Genomic DNA, 13,466 nt, shown 5'->3' with positions numbered 1-13,466 from the left:
ATAATGTTTTATTAGTAAAATTAAATAGTAAAAATAATTATCTTTTATTTTGACTATATAAATAGTCATTTAAAAAATTAAATGTATATCTGATTATCTAAAATATTTAATAAAATATAAATTAAAATATAAAATATATATTAAAAATGAGTTAAATTATAAATGTTGTTGAGTTTAAAAAATTTATATTCAATTAAAATGATGAACAAACATTATTAAAGTATTATTAAAATGTTAATTAGATGTTTATTATTAAAATATTTTCAGTTGTTGGTTTAATAAATTTGGTCAAGTGTGCAGGAAATAAAATAAAATAAGTTGGTCCAAGAAACAAATGTAAAGCCCAAGTTAACACCACTTTGGTCCATCAATATCCTTAATCAAAAACAAAAAAAAGAAGGAAATGGCCCAACGACTTCAAAGTATGCTTCCAGTTACTCCACTCTTGAAAAGTGGAATTTAGAATTTAATTTGATTTAATTTTATTGAAAACTATCACCAAATTTTTTTTTTCTCTTTTCTCTCTTCTCTCTTGTTTCGGTCACATCATCAGGGACAGACCTAGAAGGGGACGAGTAGTGTTTTCGAGCCCCAAAATTTTTAGAAACTATATTTATATATGAGATATGTATTTAAAAAAATAAAAAATATTATATAATTTAGTATTTTTATATGTATTATTTTTCATTATGTGATAGATTTATGTCTTAATTATTTAATTCACTAATATTTTTCACTTAACTAATTTAATATCATACCTTCAAGTCTTTGTAACTTTTAAATTAGTTTTTATATAATAATCTCTATATTTATTTAAAAAAATTATTTATTTATTTTATATTAACATATTTAAAATTTATATTATTATATTAATAATAACTTATATAGTTATATTTTGGTAATCACATGATGTACTTTAGATATTTTTTTTTATAAAAAATACTTATTTTTCTTCTAAATTTACGTTGTTAAAAGAAAACTTTTTATAAAAATATCTTATATCTTGTATTCTATAAAGGTACTGTGTCTTTCAAATAATTAATAATTTATTATTTATTTTCAAATTTTTTAAAATTTTTGAAAGAATTAATTTTAATTAATAAGATATGTGATAATTTTTAACTAAACACACTATAAATTATTGATACTTTATAATTTTATGATATACTATTGATATTGTTATATTTTTTTATGTAATTATCATATTAAAAATAAAATTGTGAAAAAAATTTATAATTATATATATATATATATATATATATATATATATATATATATATATTGATAAATCTTTTGAAAAACTAACTCTAATAACTATATGTCAATTATTTTTATGAAATAAAAAAAATTATCTAAAATTCGTCTCCTCCATATTGTACTTTCTAGATCCGTCCGGCCTACACGTCACTCATTCAAAGAAGAAGAAAGAAGAAAATGGAAAGCTCACCAGAAGTTAGATTGTGAAGAAAGGCAAAAAGGATTTTTGTCATATCAAAGCAAATAGAAAGGGCTTTGGGTAAGAAGCAAATCTCTCTCGATCAAAGCACAACAAAAAATTTCTCTTTTCTTTAGTGCTTCATCGAGGATCAAAGAAGAAAGCGTCAAGGTCTCATGCATGGAAGAAGTAACAATGAAAAACGTGAAGCCTACCTGGGTCAGAAGGACATTAACATTCAAAGTCAAAACTTGGGGTCAAAGTCAAGCTCAATGGTCAAGATGAAGTTTGAAGAAAAAGGATGAGAGAGAAGAGATGACCATGCATGTAAAAGTCTCGGTCCTCTCCCTCCTCTCTAATGAAACTGTTGCTACTCTGATGTTAGAGAAGAAGACACTGTGTGGGTTGAACTTATTTCAACCTTGAAAGCTTTACTCTTCTATATTAAGGGTGAACGACCAAGGATTGAAGGCAAGGAGAGTAAGTGAAAAGCACAGAGTTCACTCTCACAGCTACTCAAACTGTTAGAATTCTTTTCCTTCATGTAAGTTATTCTGTATTTTTTTCCTCAGTTTTTGATCTATATGAGTTTCATTATAAAAGGCAAACATAGTAAGATTTGTAAGAAAAAACTAATGAAAGGTAAAAAGGCAGTGAAAAAAAGCCATAAGATGTCTCAGATGTTCTTTGTACATCTTTATGTTTTGTGTCATGATCCTGTGAGAATTTTCTTGCAAGTTGAGTTAACACTTTGCTGTTGAAAGCTTGGTTTGAGTCCAAGTCAAATTCAGATTGGGTTTAGAATCTGAATTTGTCCTAGATATGATTGGATAGATCCTAGGGAAGTATTGGTGTTTGTAATCTTGAAAAAGAGATAGTAAAATTCTATCATTGTTGTGATGGAGAGTGGATATAGACTACATTGCATCTTATAGTTGAACCAAGATATATCTGGGTGTCATTTTTTTTTCTACTATTTTTTTGTTTCTGTTATTCAAGAGACAAAAATAAAAATGTCTCTTAGTTGATTACAAGACAAAAATAAAAATATCTCCTAAGTTTCTTTGAGGGAAAAAAAGTAATATTTAGTCGAAACGGTAGCTAAGATTCAATCCCTCTTTTTTTAACTACGGATAACCATCACATATAGTTATACATAATTATATAATGACTAAGTTTAGTATTTTTGATATGCAATTAATATTTTTATTTTAGAATATATGTTAATATTCTGTGAGCATCAGGAAGTTGACTGGAGCAAGATTTTTCATCAGAACTTTCGAGGCATACAATGGGAAACTTGAGGGGAAGTTGCAGACAGCTCGTGACTTTGTAGGGCACGGGACACACACTTTATCGACAGCAGGTGGCAACTTCGTGGAAGGAGTAAGCGTATTCGCGGTTGGGAATGGCACAGCAAAGCATGGGTCTCCAAGAGCCAGGGTTGCAGCCTACAAAGTCTGTTGGTCTCTACAGGATGCATCAGATTGCTTTGGGGGCGATATCTTGTCCGCAATCGACCAGGCCATAAACGACGGTGTTGATATCATCTCCATCTCCATCGGCGACCAATATTTAGTGCACCCTGAAGATATATTCACCGATGAGATATCCATTGGCTCATTCCATGCTATTTCTAACAACATCTTGTTCGTTGCCTCTGGCGGAAATGACGGGCCAACACCTGGAACCGTCGTTAATGTCGCTCCCTGGATATTCACAGTTGCTGCTAGCACAACAGATAGAAACTTTAGTAGTACCATTATTTTTGGTAACGGTCAACAAATCACGGTACGTCTTTTAGCTACATTATTATACACCAGACTTGTAAATATATGATAATATCTGTTTTTTTCTTTTGTTTTCAGGGAGCCACTTTATTCGTAGATTTGCCACCTAACCAGGCCTTTCCTCTGATTCTTGCTGCTGATGGTAAACTTGCCAATGCCACAACTCGAGATGCGTAAGTTCAATTCACTGATCCGATCCGTAGCTTGGTGAGATTAATTACATATTATTATTATTTGGATTTTGCGTTGTTGCAGTTCACTTTGTAGGCGAGGAACACTTGACCCAGCACAAGTCCGCGGAAAAATAGTGGACTGCCTGAGGGAAGGAAAAATAAAATCAGTTTCGGAGGGTTTGGAAGCTCTGGACGCAGGTGCCAGGGCAATACTCGTGCAAAATCAAGAGCAAAATGGGGAGACAACTCTTGCTGAGCCTCACATTATGGCCGGTGTGAGTACTCCACCTCTAACAAAAACAGATGTCAAAAAGCAAAAACCACCACGCCCACGTTTTGATGACACTGCTGCCACGTAAGTTAGAGTTTCCTTATATTTTTATTGGTAGAAACTCAGGTGCAGTGAACTTGAGGTGAAGTTGATATCTAAAAACCGTTAGATAAATCTCTCATATATCAATTTCACGTGAAATCCACTCTACCTGAATTTTCAATATTTTTATTACATACATAGAATATGGTATTCAATTTGCGTAATATATCTTATTCAATTATATATTGATGCAGTGATATTTCAGTAACCTTGCCTACAACAGTAATGTTCTCCCCAGTACATACATTCTTTAATATAAAACCAGCTCCAGTTATGGCTTCATTCTCCTCTAAAGGACCGAGTCAAATTCAGCCATCAATACTCAAGGTGAACCAACACATTATTTTAGTTTAATTCATTATCAACTACATATAATAACACCTTGTTTCTATTTTGATGTTGGTTTCAGCCTGATATTACAGCACCAGGAACAAACATACTTGCTGCCTACTCACTATTCGCTAGTGCGTCTGACCTACTAGTAGATGGTCGTCGAGGGTTTCGATTCAATGTGCTGGAACATCTATGTCTTGCCCTCATATAACTGGAGTTGCCGGACTTCTCAAAACTCTTCATCCTCACTGGAGTCCCGCTGCTATTAAGTCTGCAATCATGACCACCGGTACATATATATACTTTTTTAATCAATGTTTGCTTCTTTAGACTTTATTTTTACGACATATTTTAACATATTCAGTTATTTGCCCTTGCAGCAACTACACTAGACAACTCAAACGGCCCTATCAAAGATGCATTTGATGATAAGCTAGCGAATTCTTTTGCTTATGGATCAGGACATGTTCGACCAAACCTTGCAATAGATCCTGGACTTGTTTATGATCTGCACCTTGACGATTATTTGAACTTCTTATGTGCCTCTGGATACAATCAACAAGCCATTTCAGCACTTAATTTCAACAGGACTTTCACTTGCAAAGGAAATCACAGCATAGACGACTTGAATTACCCTTCAATCACATTGCCAAATCTAAAGTTGAGTCCAGAAACTGTTACTCGTACACTCACCAATGTGGGTCCCCCAGGCACATATAACGTTACTGCCAAAGTGGACGGATGCAAAATTACTGTTGTGCCCAATTCCTTGACTTTTACTAAATTAAATGAAAAGAGGACCTTCAAGGTTACTGTGCAAGCATCAAGTGTGATTCAGAGTTATAAATATCAATTTGGTGAATTGATATGGACAGATGGAAAGCACAGAGTCAGGAGTCCTATTACAATCCGACGCCGCAAATGAGTTTATGTATATAATGTTACTGTTTAATGTAACCATGGCGAATGTTGTGTGCTTTATTCCTCGTGTATTTATATTATGTTTTCTTCAGATATGTATTATGCGTGCGTGCATGAACATGGTTTGTACTATTAATAATTATCCGAGAATAATATTTAATGTAAAAGTTTGAACTAGTTCTCAATCTCCAAACTGTGCTTTTAATAATATGCTTTCTGATAGTGAGGGGTGACGACTCTGTTTTTGTGGTGGGAGGAGTGGAACAAACGAATGAAGATAGCATTACAATCTCAAGAAATTGATGATCTAATAATATTAGTAGGATCCAAAAGGATAAGCAGTAAGGGTTTTACCAAATTAAAAGGATCAGCGTTAATTTGTTTATTGAATTGTCATTTACTTTAGAGTAAGTCTCAAATACACCTAAAAGATTCTCTTAAAACATTATTGGTGATGTGAAACACCTATAGTGACCGCACTGCTTTTGGCCTTGTTGTCATCCATTTCGAATCTCTAAAAGGACGCACCAAATGATATCATATCCACTTCATCTAGTATTATATATTACCAACAATAATCACGAGGAATTTCGTAAATTCATAAAGTGGGTAACATAATGTTTTTAATTTCTTGTCTCTAGTACTAACATATCGATATGGATTATATTAAGATCAGTGGTGTGGGATCATCTGCTACTACTAACGTTTGTTACGGGGAGAATAATGTTTAAGTCAACATTATTTAGTGATGATGTGCCAAAAAAAAAAAAGAAAAGAGTAGTGATGCAAACTTGGTTGTAATTATTTCGAGTGAGTTGATTAGCTTAGTAGGAATTCAACTTTTTTTTATGTAGACAGCTCCATGTCTCCAATAACGAAAACATAATTTATCTTTGCATTGTTCCGTCGTACATATATGCTGTTTAAAGTCTCCCTTGACTGAGTTGTGTCAATCATTATATATATGATGTTGCTTTTATATAATATTGGATCTATTGTCTGAAAATAATTATCTTCTAAAGTTTCAGTACGTATATTAAAATATTATTAAAATTATAATTATAAAAATGAATTATATTATTTTGACAGAAATGTATATCCTATTTATTAACAAATGGAAAAGTCTAGAGGGCCAGCAGTTTTGTTGAATTTTGGCCAACATGTAACCAGCAGAGAAATGTGAGTCATTGGATGAAATCTCACATCAATCTCACACTATTAAATTATCATTGATGACTATTTGTTAGCTACTAATCACAAAAGTTGCTGGCCTCCTAGCATTGCTCATAATAAATTATAAAATAATTATTAATAATTACAATTTAATATAGAATATTAAAAATTAATATTGTATAAATCTAAATTAGACGATAATTTTTAATATTAAAAATAAATATTGATAACGATAAAATTTTAGATAAAATATGTTACGGCCTGGCCCAATGACTCCCCGGGTCGACCCGACCCGACCTCTATCCGACCCGGTCCTGCGCCCTTCCACCGACCCGGACACGCGTCCCGTACGGCTCACATGTAGCCATGGGACAGCGTCCTTGACAAAATGGGCCTGACCTCATGAGGGGCCCGGACCTGACACGTATATAAAGGGAAAGCTGGCTCTTCCCCCAAGGTACGTCATATCTTTTCAACCCTACATTCTGCTCGCCTGCACATTGCTGACTTGAGCGTCGGAGTGTCTTTGCAGGTGGCACCCCCCCTATCACTTCTCCAAGACCAGTGCTCGGCTACTCGACAACCCGCAAGCAGTGCGACCCAAGTTAAGGCGCCCTCACACCTGCATCTGTCCTCCCGACCTGTTTGGAACCCGACAACTGAACATTGGCGCCGTCTGTGGGGACGTCTAAATGGAAGTCGTACTGGGTCCCGGCGACCACGCTCGGGCGGCCGGAGCGGAGGGGGCAGCCTCCGTCGCCTCACAAGGGGGGCGGCGGAGGTCCCCCCATCGACACACGAGGACACGACCATTCGGAGGAACGGGCGGCGATAGTGCCATAATAATGCAAGAGCTACGCCACAGAGTTCAGAACCTAGAACGGCAGCTCGCCGATCGGGAGCGGGAAGGACGGTCTTACGACCCGAGCTACACCCCGTCTCCCGGGAGCGAGGAGGAAGACTCTCACCGAAGCCGCCCGCGGACGGAAGCGGAGAGCTCGCGGGAGGAGTCACCCGTAAGAAGGAGACGAAATGACACGATCATCTACTCCCGCGGCAGACCGACCCATCGAGCGACAAGAGGTCGCGAAGACGGAAGAACACGGCAACCTGTCATAATGGGCGCCACCCCTTTCCACCGATCTATCCTCGAGGTCCGGCTGCCGAAACACTTCGACAAGCCAACGGACATGAGGTACGACGGAACTCAAGATCCTCTAGAACACCTTACGGCCTTTGAGGCCAGGATGAATCTAGAAGGAGTGGGAGACGAAGTAAGATGCCGCGCCTTCCCGGTAACTCTAGCAGGACCGGCGATCAGATGGTTTAACGGCCTCCCTCAAAGCTCCATCTACAATTTCTCAGACATCAGCCGCGCCTTCCTGGCTCAATTTACAACGCGAATAGCAAAGACCAAGCATCCTATCAACCTTCTCGGGGTAACCCAGAGACAGGGAGAGCCGACCAGGAGGTACTTAGATCGGTTCAACGACGAATGCTTGGAAATCGACGGCTTAACCGATTCGGTTGCCAGTCTCTGCCTGACGAACGGCCTCCTCAACGAGAACTTCCGAAAACACCTTACCACGAAGCCGGTTTGGACGATGCATGAAATCCAAACGGTGGCCAAAGAGTATATAAACGACGAGGAAGTCAGCCGAGTCGTGGCTGCCAATAAGCGGCAGTCCGGTTACGGCCAGGCTCGTCAGTCCGGTGGTGACGGGGAGAGAGCAAAAGAAAAAGCTAGGGAGGAGGCATCAAACAAAGCACCTAGGCCGTTCCCTCGAGTCGGAAGTTTACTAACTACACTCCACTCACCCTCCCCATCGTGGAAGTCTATCAACAAATAGCCGAAAAGGGAATTCTTCCGAAGCCCCGACCACTCAAGGACCGCACGGGTGGAAACAAGAACCTTTATTGCGATTACCATAAGGGATATGGCCATCAAACACAGGACTGTTTCGACCTGAAGGATGCATTAGAACAAGCGATAAGGGAAGGAAAGCTAGCAGCGTTCTCCCATCTCATCAGGGAGCCGAGAAGGCGTTATCGTGATCAAGACGAGGAAGGCAAGACACGCTCGACCAAGCGGCGACAGGAGCCCGAAGACCGAGACCACGGCCTCACTGTAATAAACGTGGTAACGGCAAAAAACACTGCACCAAAGTCCCGGTCGGCACACAAGAAAGACGCCAAGGTTCTGGCGATCTCATCACCACCGGTGCAAAGTACCAAAAAACCTCCGTCCATTTCCTTCGGCCCGGAAGACCAATGGTTCAGCGACGCCCCGGAAAACCCTCCCATGGTCATAACGGCCAGAGTCGGAACCGGCCTCGTCAAACGGATCATTGTCGACACCGGAGCCGATTCAAACATCATGTTCCGCAACGTGTTCGACGCACTAGGGCTAAAGGATGCCGACCTGACGACTCACCAGCACGGGGTTATCGGGTTAGGCGATCACTTCATCAAACCAGACGGAGTCATTTCCCTACCAATTTCGGTGGGACAGATGCAAGGCCGAAGATCGGCGATGGCCGAGTTCGTAATCCTCAGAGACTCCACAGCCTACAACATCATCTTGGGAAGAAAAACAATCAATGACTTTGAAGCCATAATCAACACCAAACTGCTAGTTATGAAGTTTGTCACCGATGATGGATCCATAGGGACCATAAGAGGAGACCTCGAGACGGCGGTCGCCTGTGACAACGCCAGCCTTTCCCTCAGAAAGAAGTCCAGGGAAGCATCTGGCGTATTCCTAGCCGACCTTGATGCCAGAGTAGAGGACAAGCCTAGGCCGAAACCAGAAGGGGACCTAGAGAAGTTTAAAATCGGTGACGAAGCGGAAAAGTTCACATTCGTTAACAAGAACCTCCCACATGAGCTGAAAGAACCTTTGATTGAAATGATAAGGGCCAACAAGGACTTGTTCGCATGGACACCAGCCGACATGCCGGGCATAGATCCACAAATCATCTCACATCACCTAGCCGTCAAGCCGGAAGCACGCCCAGTGGCTCAACGGAGGAGAAAGATGTCGGCGGAAAGAGCGGAGGAGGTAGCCAGGCAAACGGCCGGCCTCCTAGAAGCAGGATTCATACGGGAAGTGGACTACTCGACGTGGCTCTCAAATGTGGTACTGGTGAAAAAACACAACGGCAGATGGAGAATGTGTGTGGACTACTCTGACCTTAACAAAGCATGCCCCAAAGATTGCTTCCCTCTCCCCAACATAGATGCACTCGTCGACGCCGCGGCGGGATACCGGTATTTGAGTTTCATGGATGCCTACTCCGGCTACAATCAGATACCGATGCACCGACCGGACGAAGACAAGACGGCGTTCATAACGCCAGGAGGAACCTACTGCTACAAGGTAATGCCATTCGGCTTGAAAAATGCAGGGGCGACATATCAAAGGCTGATGAACAGGATATTCCACGACCTCATAGGGAAAACGGTCGAAGTCTATGTGGACGACATCCTGGCAAAAACAACACGACCTGACGACCTCCTAAACGACCTGGCAAGTGTATTTGCGTCCCTACGCCAACACGGTATGAGGCTAAACCCCCTGAAGTGCGCCTTCGCCATGGAGGCCGGCAAGTTCCTGGGATTTATGATAACTCAGAGAGGGGTAGAAGCTAACCCGGAGAAATGCCAGGCAATACTTCAGATGAAGAGCCCGGGCTGCATCAAGGACGTCCAGAGGTTGGCAGGGCGATTGACATCACTTTCCCGGTTTCTCGGAGCCTCTGCGACAAAGGCCCTGCCATTTTTTAACCTCATGAAGAAAGGGATGGCGTTTGAGTGGACACCCGCGTGCGAAGAAGCCTTTCAACACTTCAAGGAAATCCTGGCGGCACCTCCCGTTCTCGGGAAGCCAAGGGACGGGGAACCACTATACCTATACCTTGCCATAACAAGTGAAGCCCTGGCCGCAGTTCTGGTACGGGAGGACGGGAAAGCCCAACAGCCAGTCTACTTCATAAGCAGGGCCCTGCAAGGAGCAGAATTAAGGTATAGCAAGTTGGAAAAGCTAGCCTTAGCACTCCTAACTTCCTCGAGAAGGTTAAAACAGTACTTCCAAAGTCACCAAGTTGTCGTCAGAACGGACCAAGGGATCCGGCAAGTTCTCCAGAAACCCGACCTGGCGGGAAGAATGATGACTTGGTCCATCGAACTCTCTCAGTATGACATACGGTACGAGCCCCGGCAAGCCATCAAGGCGCAGGCCATGGCGGATTTTTTGGTTGAAGTAACAGGAGACCCAGGCGAAGACATGGGTACACGGTGGAAGCTCCACGTGGACGGAGCCTCCAACCAGACCTACGGAGGTGCCGGGATCATCCTGGAGAGCCCGATCGGGGTTGTATACGAACAGTCGGTTAGATTCGAGTTTCCCATCTTGAACAACCAAGCAGAATACGAAGCCCTCATAGGAGGCTTGACCCTAGCGGCAGAGGTCGGAGCGAGAAGGCTGGAAGTATGCAGCGATTCCCAAGTCATCACTTCCCAAGTAAACGGCAGCTATCAAGCCAAGGACCCCCTGTTACAGAAGTACTTGGAAAAGGTTAAAAGCTTGAGCCAGAAGTTCGAAGAGGTCACGGTCCAACACGTACCCAGAGAAAGGAACACACGGGCAGACCTTCTATCAAAATTGGCCAGCACAAAGCCAGGGGAGGGGAACCGGTCTCTCATCCAAGGCATGACAAGAGAACCAGCAATTGCACTACACATAACAACCCTAAGTTCTTCATGGCTAGACCCCATCACCAACTTCCTAGAACACGGCCAAATCCCTGGTGATGAAAAGGATGCGGCGAAGTTAAGGAGAGAAGCGGGCAAATACGCCGTCATCCAAGGACAGCTGTTCAGAAAAGGGCTTAGCCAACCCCTACTGAAGTGCCTACACCCCGACCAGACGGACTATGTCCTCAGGGAAGTCCATGAGGGGTGCTGTGGGCACCACATCGGAGGCAAAGCCCTAGCAAGGAAATTAATCCGAGCTGGGTACTACTGGCCGTCGATGATGGCAGATTCCAAAGAGTTTGTCAAAAGGTGCATAAAGTGCCAACAGAACGCCAACTTTGCCAGGGCACCGACCTCCGAGTTAAGCTTGCTAACGACCTCCCGGCCATTCGCTCAGTGGGGAGTCGACCTCTTAGGGCCCTTCCCGGTCGGCCCTGGGCAGGTCAAATATCTCATAGTGGCAATTGATTACTATACCAAATGGATAGAAGCCGAGCCACTGGCCAGCATATCCTCGGCCAGTTGCAGGAAGTTCATGTGGAGGCAGGTGATAACTCGATTCGGGATACCGGAAGTCGTCATCTCGGACAACGGCACGCAATTTACTGACAAGAAGTTCACGGAATTCCTCAACGGCCTGGGCATAAAGCAAAGGTTCTCCTCGGTAGAGCACCCTCAGACGAACGGACAAGTGGAGTCCGCCAACAAGGTTATCCTTTCAGGTTTAAAAAAGAGGTTGGACAACAAGAAGGGTGCTTGGGCTGACGAGCTAGCGTCGGTCCTCTGGTCCTACCGAACAACCGAGCAATCCTCCACCAAGGAAACTCCTTTCCGATTAACATACGGGGTAGATGCGGTGATCCCCGTAGAGATCGGTGAACCGAGTCCGCGGTTGCTGTTGAAGGGAGTGGAAGAACCCGTAGAAAAAGATCTGATAGATGAAGCTCGGGCAATGGCCCATTTGACAGAGACGGCGCTAAAACAAAGAATGGCTCTGCGATACAACACCAAAGTGCTCAAGAGGGAATTCGAGCCAAACGACCTCGTCTTGAGGCGAAACGATATCGGCCTGCCGACCCCCGGAGAGGGCAAGCTAGCGGCAAACTGGGAAGGCCCCTACAGAGTTAAAAAGGCGATGGGAAAAGGAGCTTTTAAGTTAGAAAGGCTCGATGGCAAGGAGGTCCCGAGGACATGGAACGCGGACAACCTAAGAAGATTCTACTCCTAGGGGAGGCCCGACAAACCGACCAGCCTAGCTAAGTGGCCAATTCGCATATTTATCTTTTAAACTTCTCATAGCGTCTTACTTGTCCTTTATACAATTACCGATAAGATATACTTGTGCAAATTTCCTCTCCTTTGTTTTTTACTTAATTTTCCAGATAAACCACCACGACCAACGACGACGCACGTCCCCGGGACTGATCACCCCGGGAACCCGTTAACCGCAACCGGAACCACCACGCAAAAGCCCACGGGCCATCAACATAAACGACGACAATAAACCAAAAATGGTTAAAAGAAATATACCACCAAACGAATAAAGAAAAGTTCACCACGACAACACGAACAAACGATTAAAACGAACATTGATTGCAAAGCCAGAATAAAACGGCTAACGTAGAATTGTTCACAAGCCAAAAACGGCTAAAAAACTAATAAAGTTTACAAGTCAAGACAAAGCGGCTGGGCAAAAAACTATAAAACAAAGGACTCATTTCTTAGGAACGTCGACAACCTTGCCATCCAGAATAATCTTGCGGACACCAATCGCCGACGTGTCGAACTCAGGAGCAACAATTTTAATTTGAGCTTTGAGGGCTTCCTCGGTGCCCAAGATCGCAGCCTTCCCCTGCTTAACGACATCTTTGTACTTCGCCTTCCACGTTGCCAACTCGGCCTCCACGGCCTGCTTCTCTTTCTCAACTTCGGCCACACGTTTTTGCGCCTCACCGACCTGCTTCTCCAAGGCCATTTCACGCTCGACTAAACGTTCAACCGTTGTGGCCGACTCTTTCAACTTCTTCTCAGCAGCGGTTGCCTTTTGTTCAGCGGCGGTAGCTTTCTGCTCGGCAGCGGTGGATTTCTTTTCGGCAGCATCCAACTTTTCTGAGGATTGGGTCAATTGCTCCCGGAGAGTTTCAACTTCGCTCTTTAACTCATTATTGGCCTTCCCACTAGCTTCCAGCCTCCTGCGGAGGGACTCCATCCCGGACAGCTCAAACTCGGCCTTCCGGGCTATCACGGCACCCCGCAGAAGTGTTCGGTACATCCACCTCGCTTGCCCGGCAAGAGAAGACTCGTGGAAGAACTCCTCAGTACCAGGGACCAGTTGGGTATCTATGAAGTTGCTCGCATCAAAATTCCTCTCCATGACAGTAAGGGCTCCCTCGGGGCTAGACGACGCCGTGGAGGCTTTCTTCCTTTTTCTTGGGTTGGGGACCTCTTCCACCTCAACATCCGGGCCAAGAACGGAACCATCAGTTCCTACCACCTCGTGGATAGGGGAGGCA

General features: G+C 43.0%; 1 pseudogene; it reads left to right on the top strand.

Annotated features, from left to right (window-relative positions):
- The first annotated feature begins 1,756 nt into the window (after positions 1–1,756).
- LOC130975759 (subtilisin-like protease Glyma18g48580) lies at positions 1,757–5,204 on the top strand (annotated as a pseudogene).
- Positions 5,205–13,466: the final 8,262 nt, after the last annotated feature.

This window comes from Arachis stenosperma, chromosome 4, assembly GCF_014773155.1.
Source record: "Arachis stenosperma cultivar V10309 chromosome 4, arast.V10309.gnm1.PFL2, whole genome shotgun sequence".
In the NCBI taxonomy this organism is placed as follows: domain Eukaryota; kingdom Viridiplantae; phylum Streptophyta; class Magnoliopsida; order Fabales; family Fabaceae; genus Arachis; species Arachis stenosperma.
Note: the sequence above shows the minus strand (reverse complement) of the source record. Positions and strands in the feature narration are given on the sequence as shown.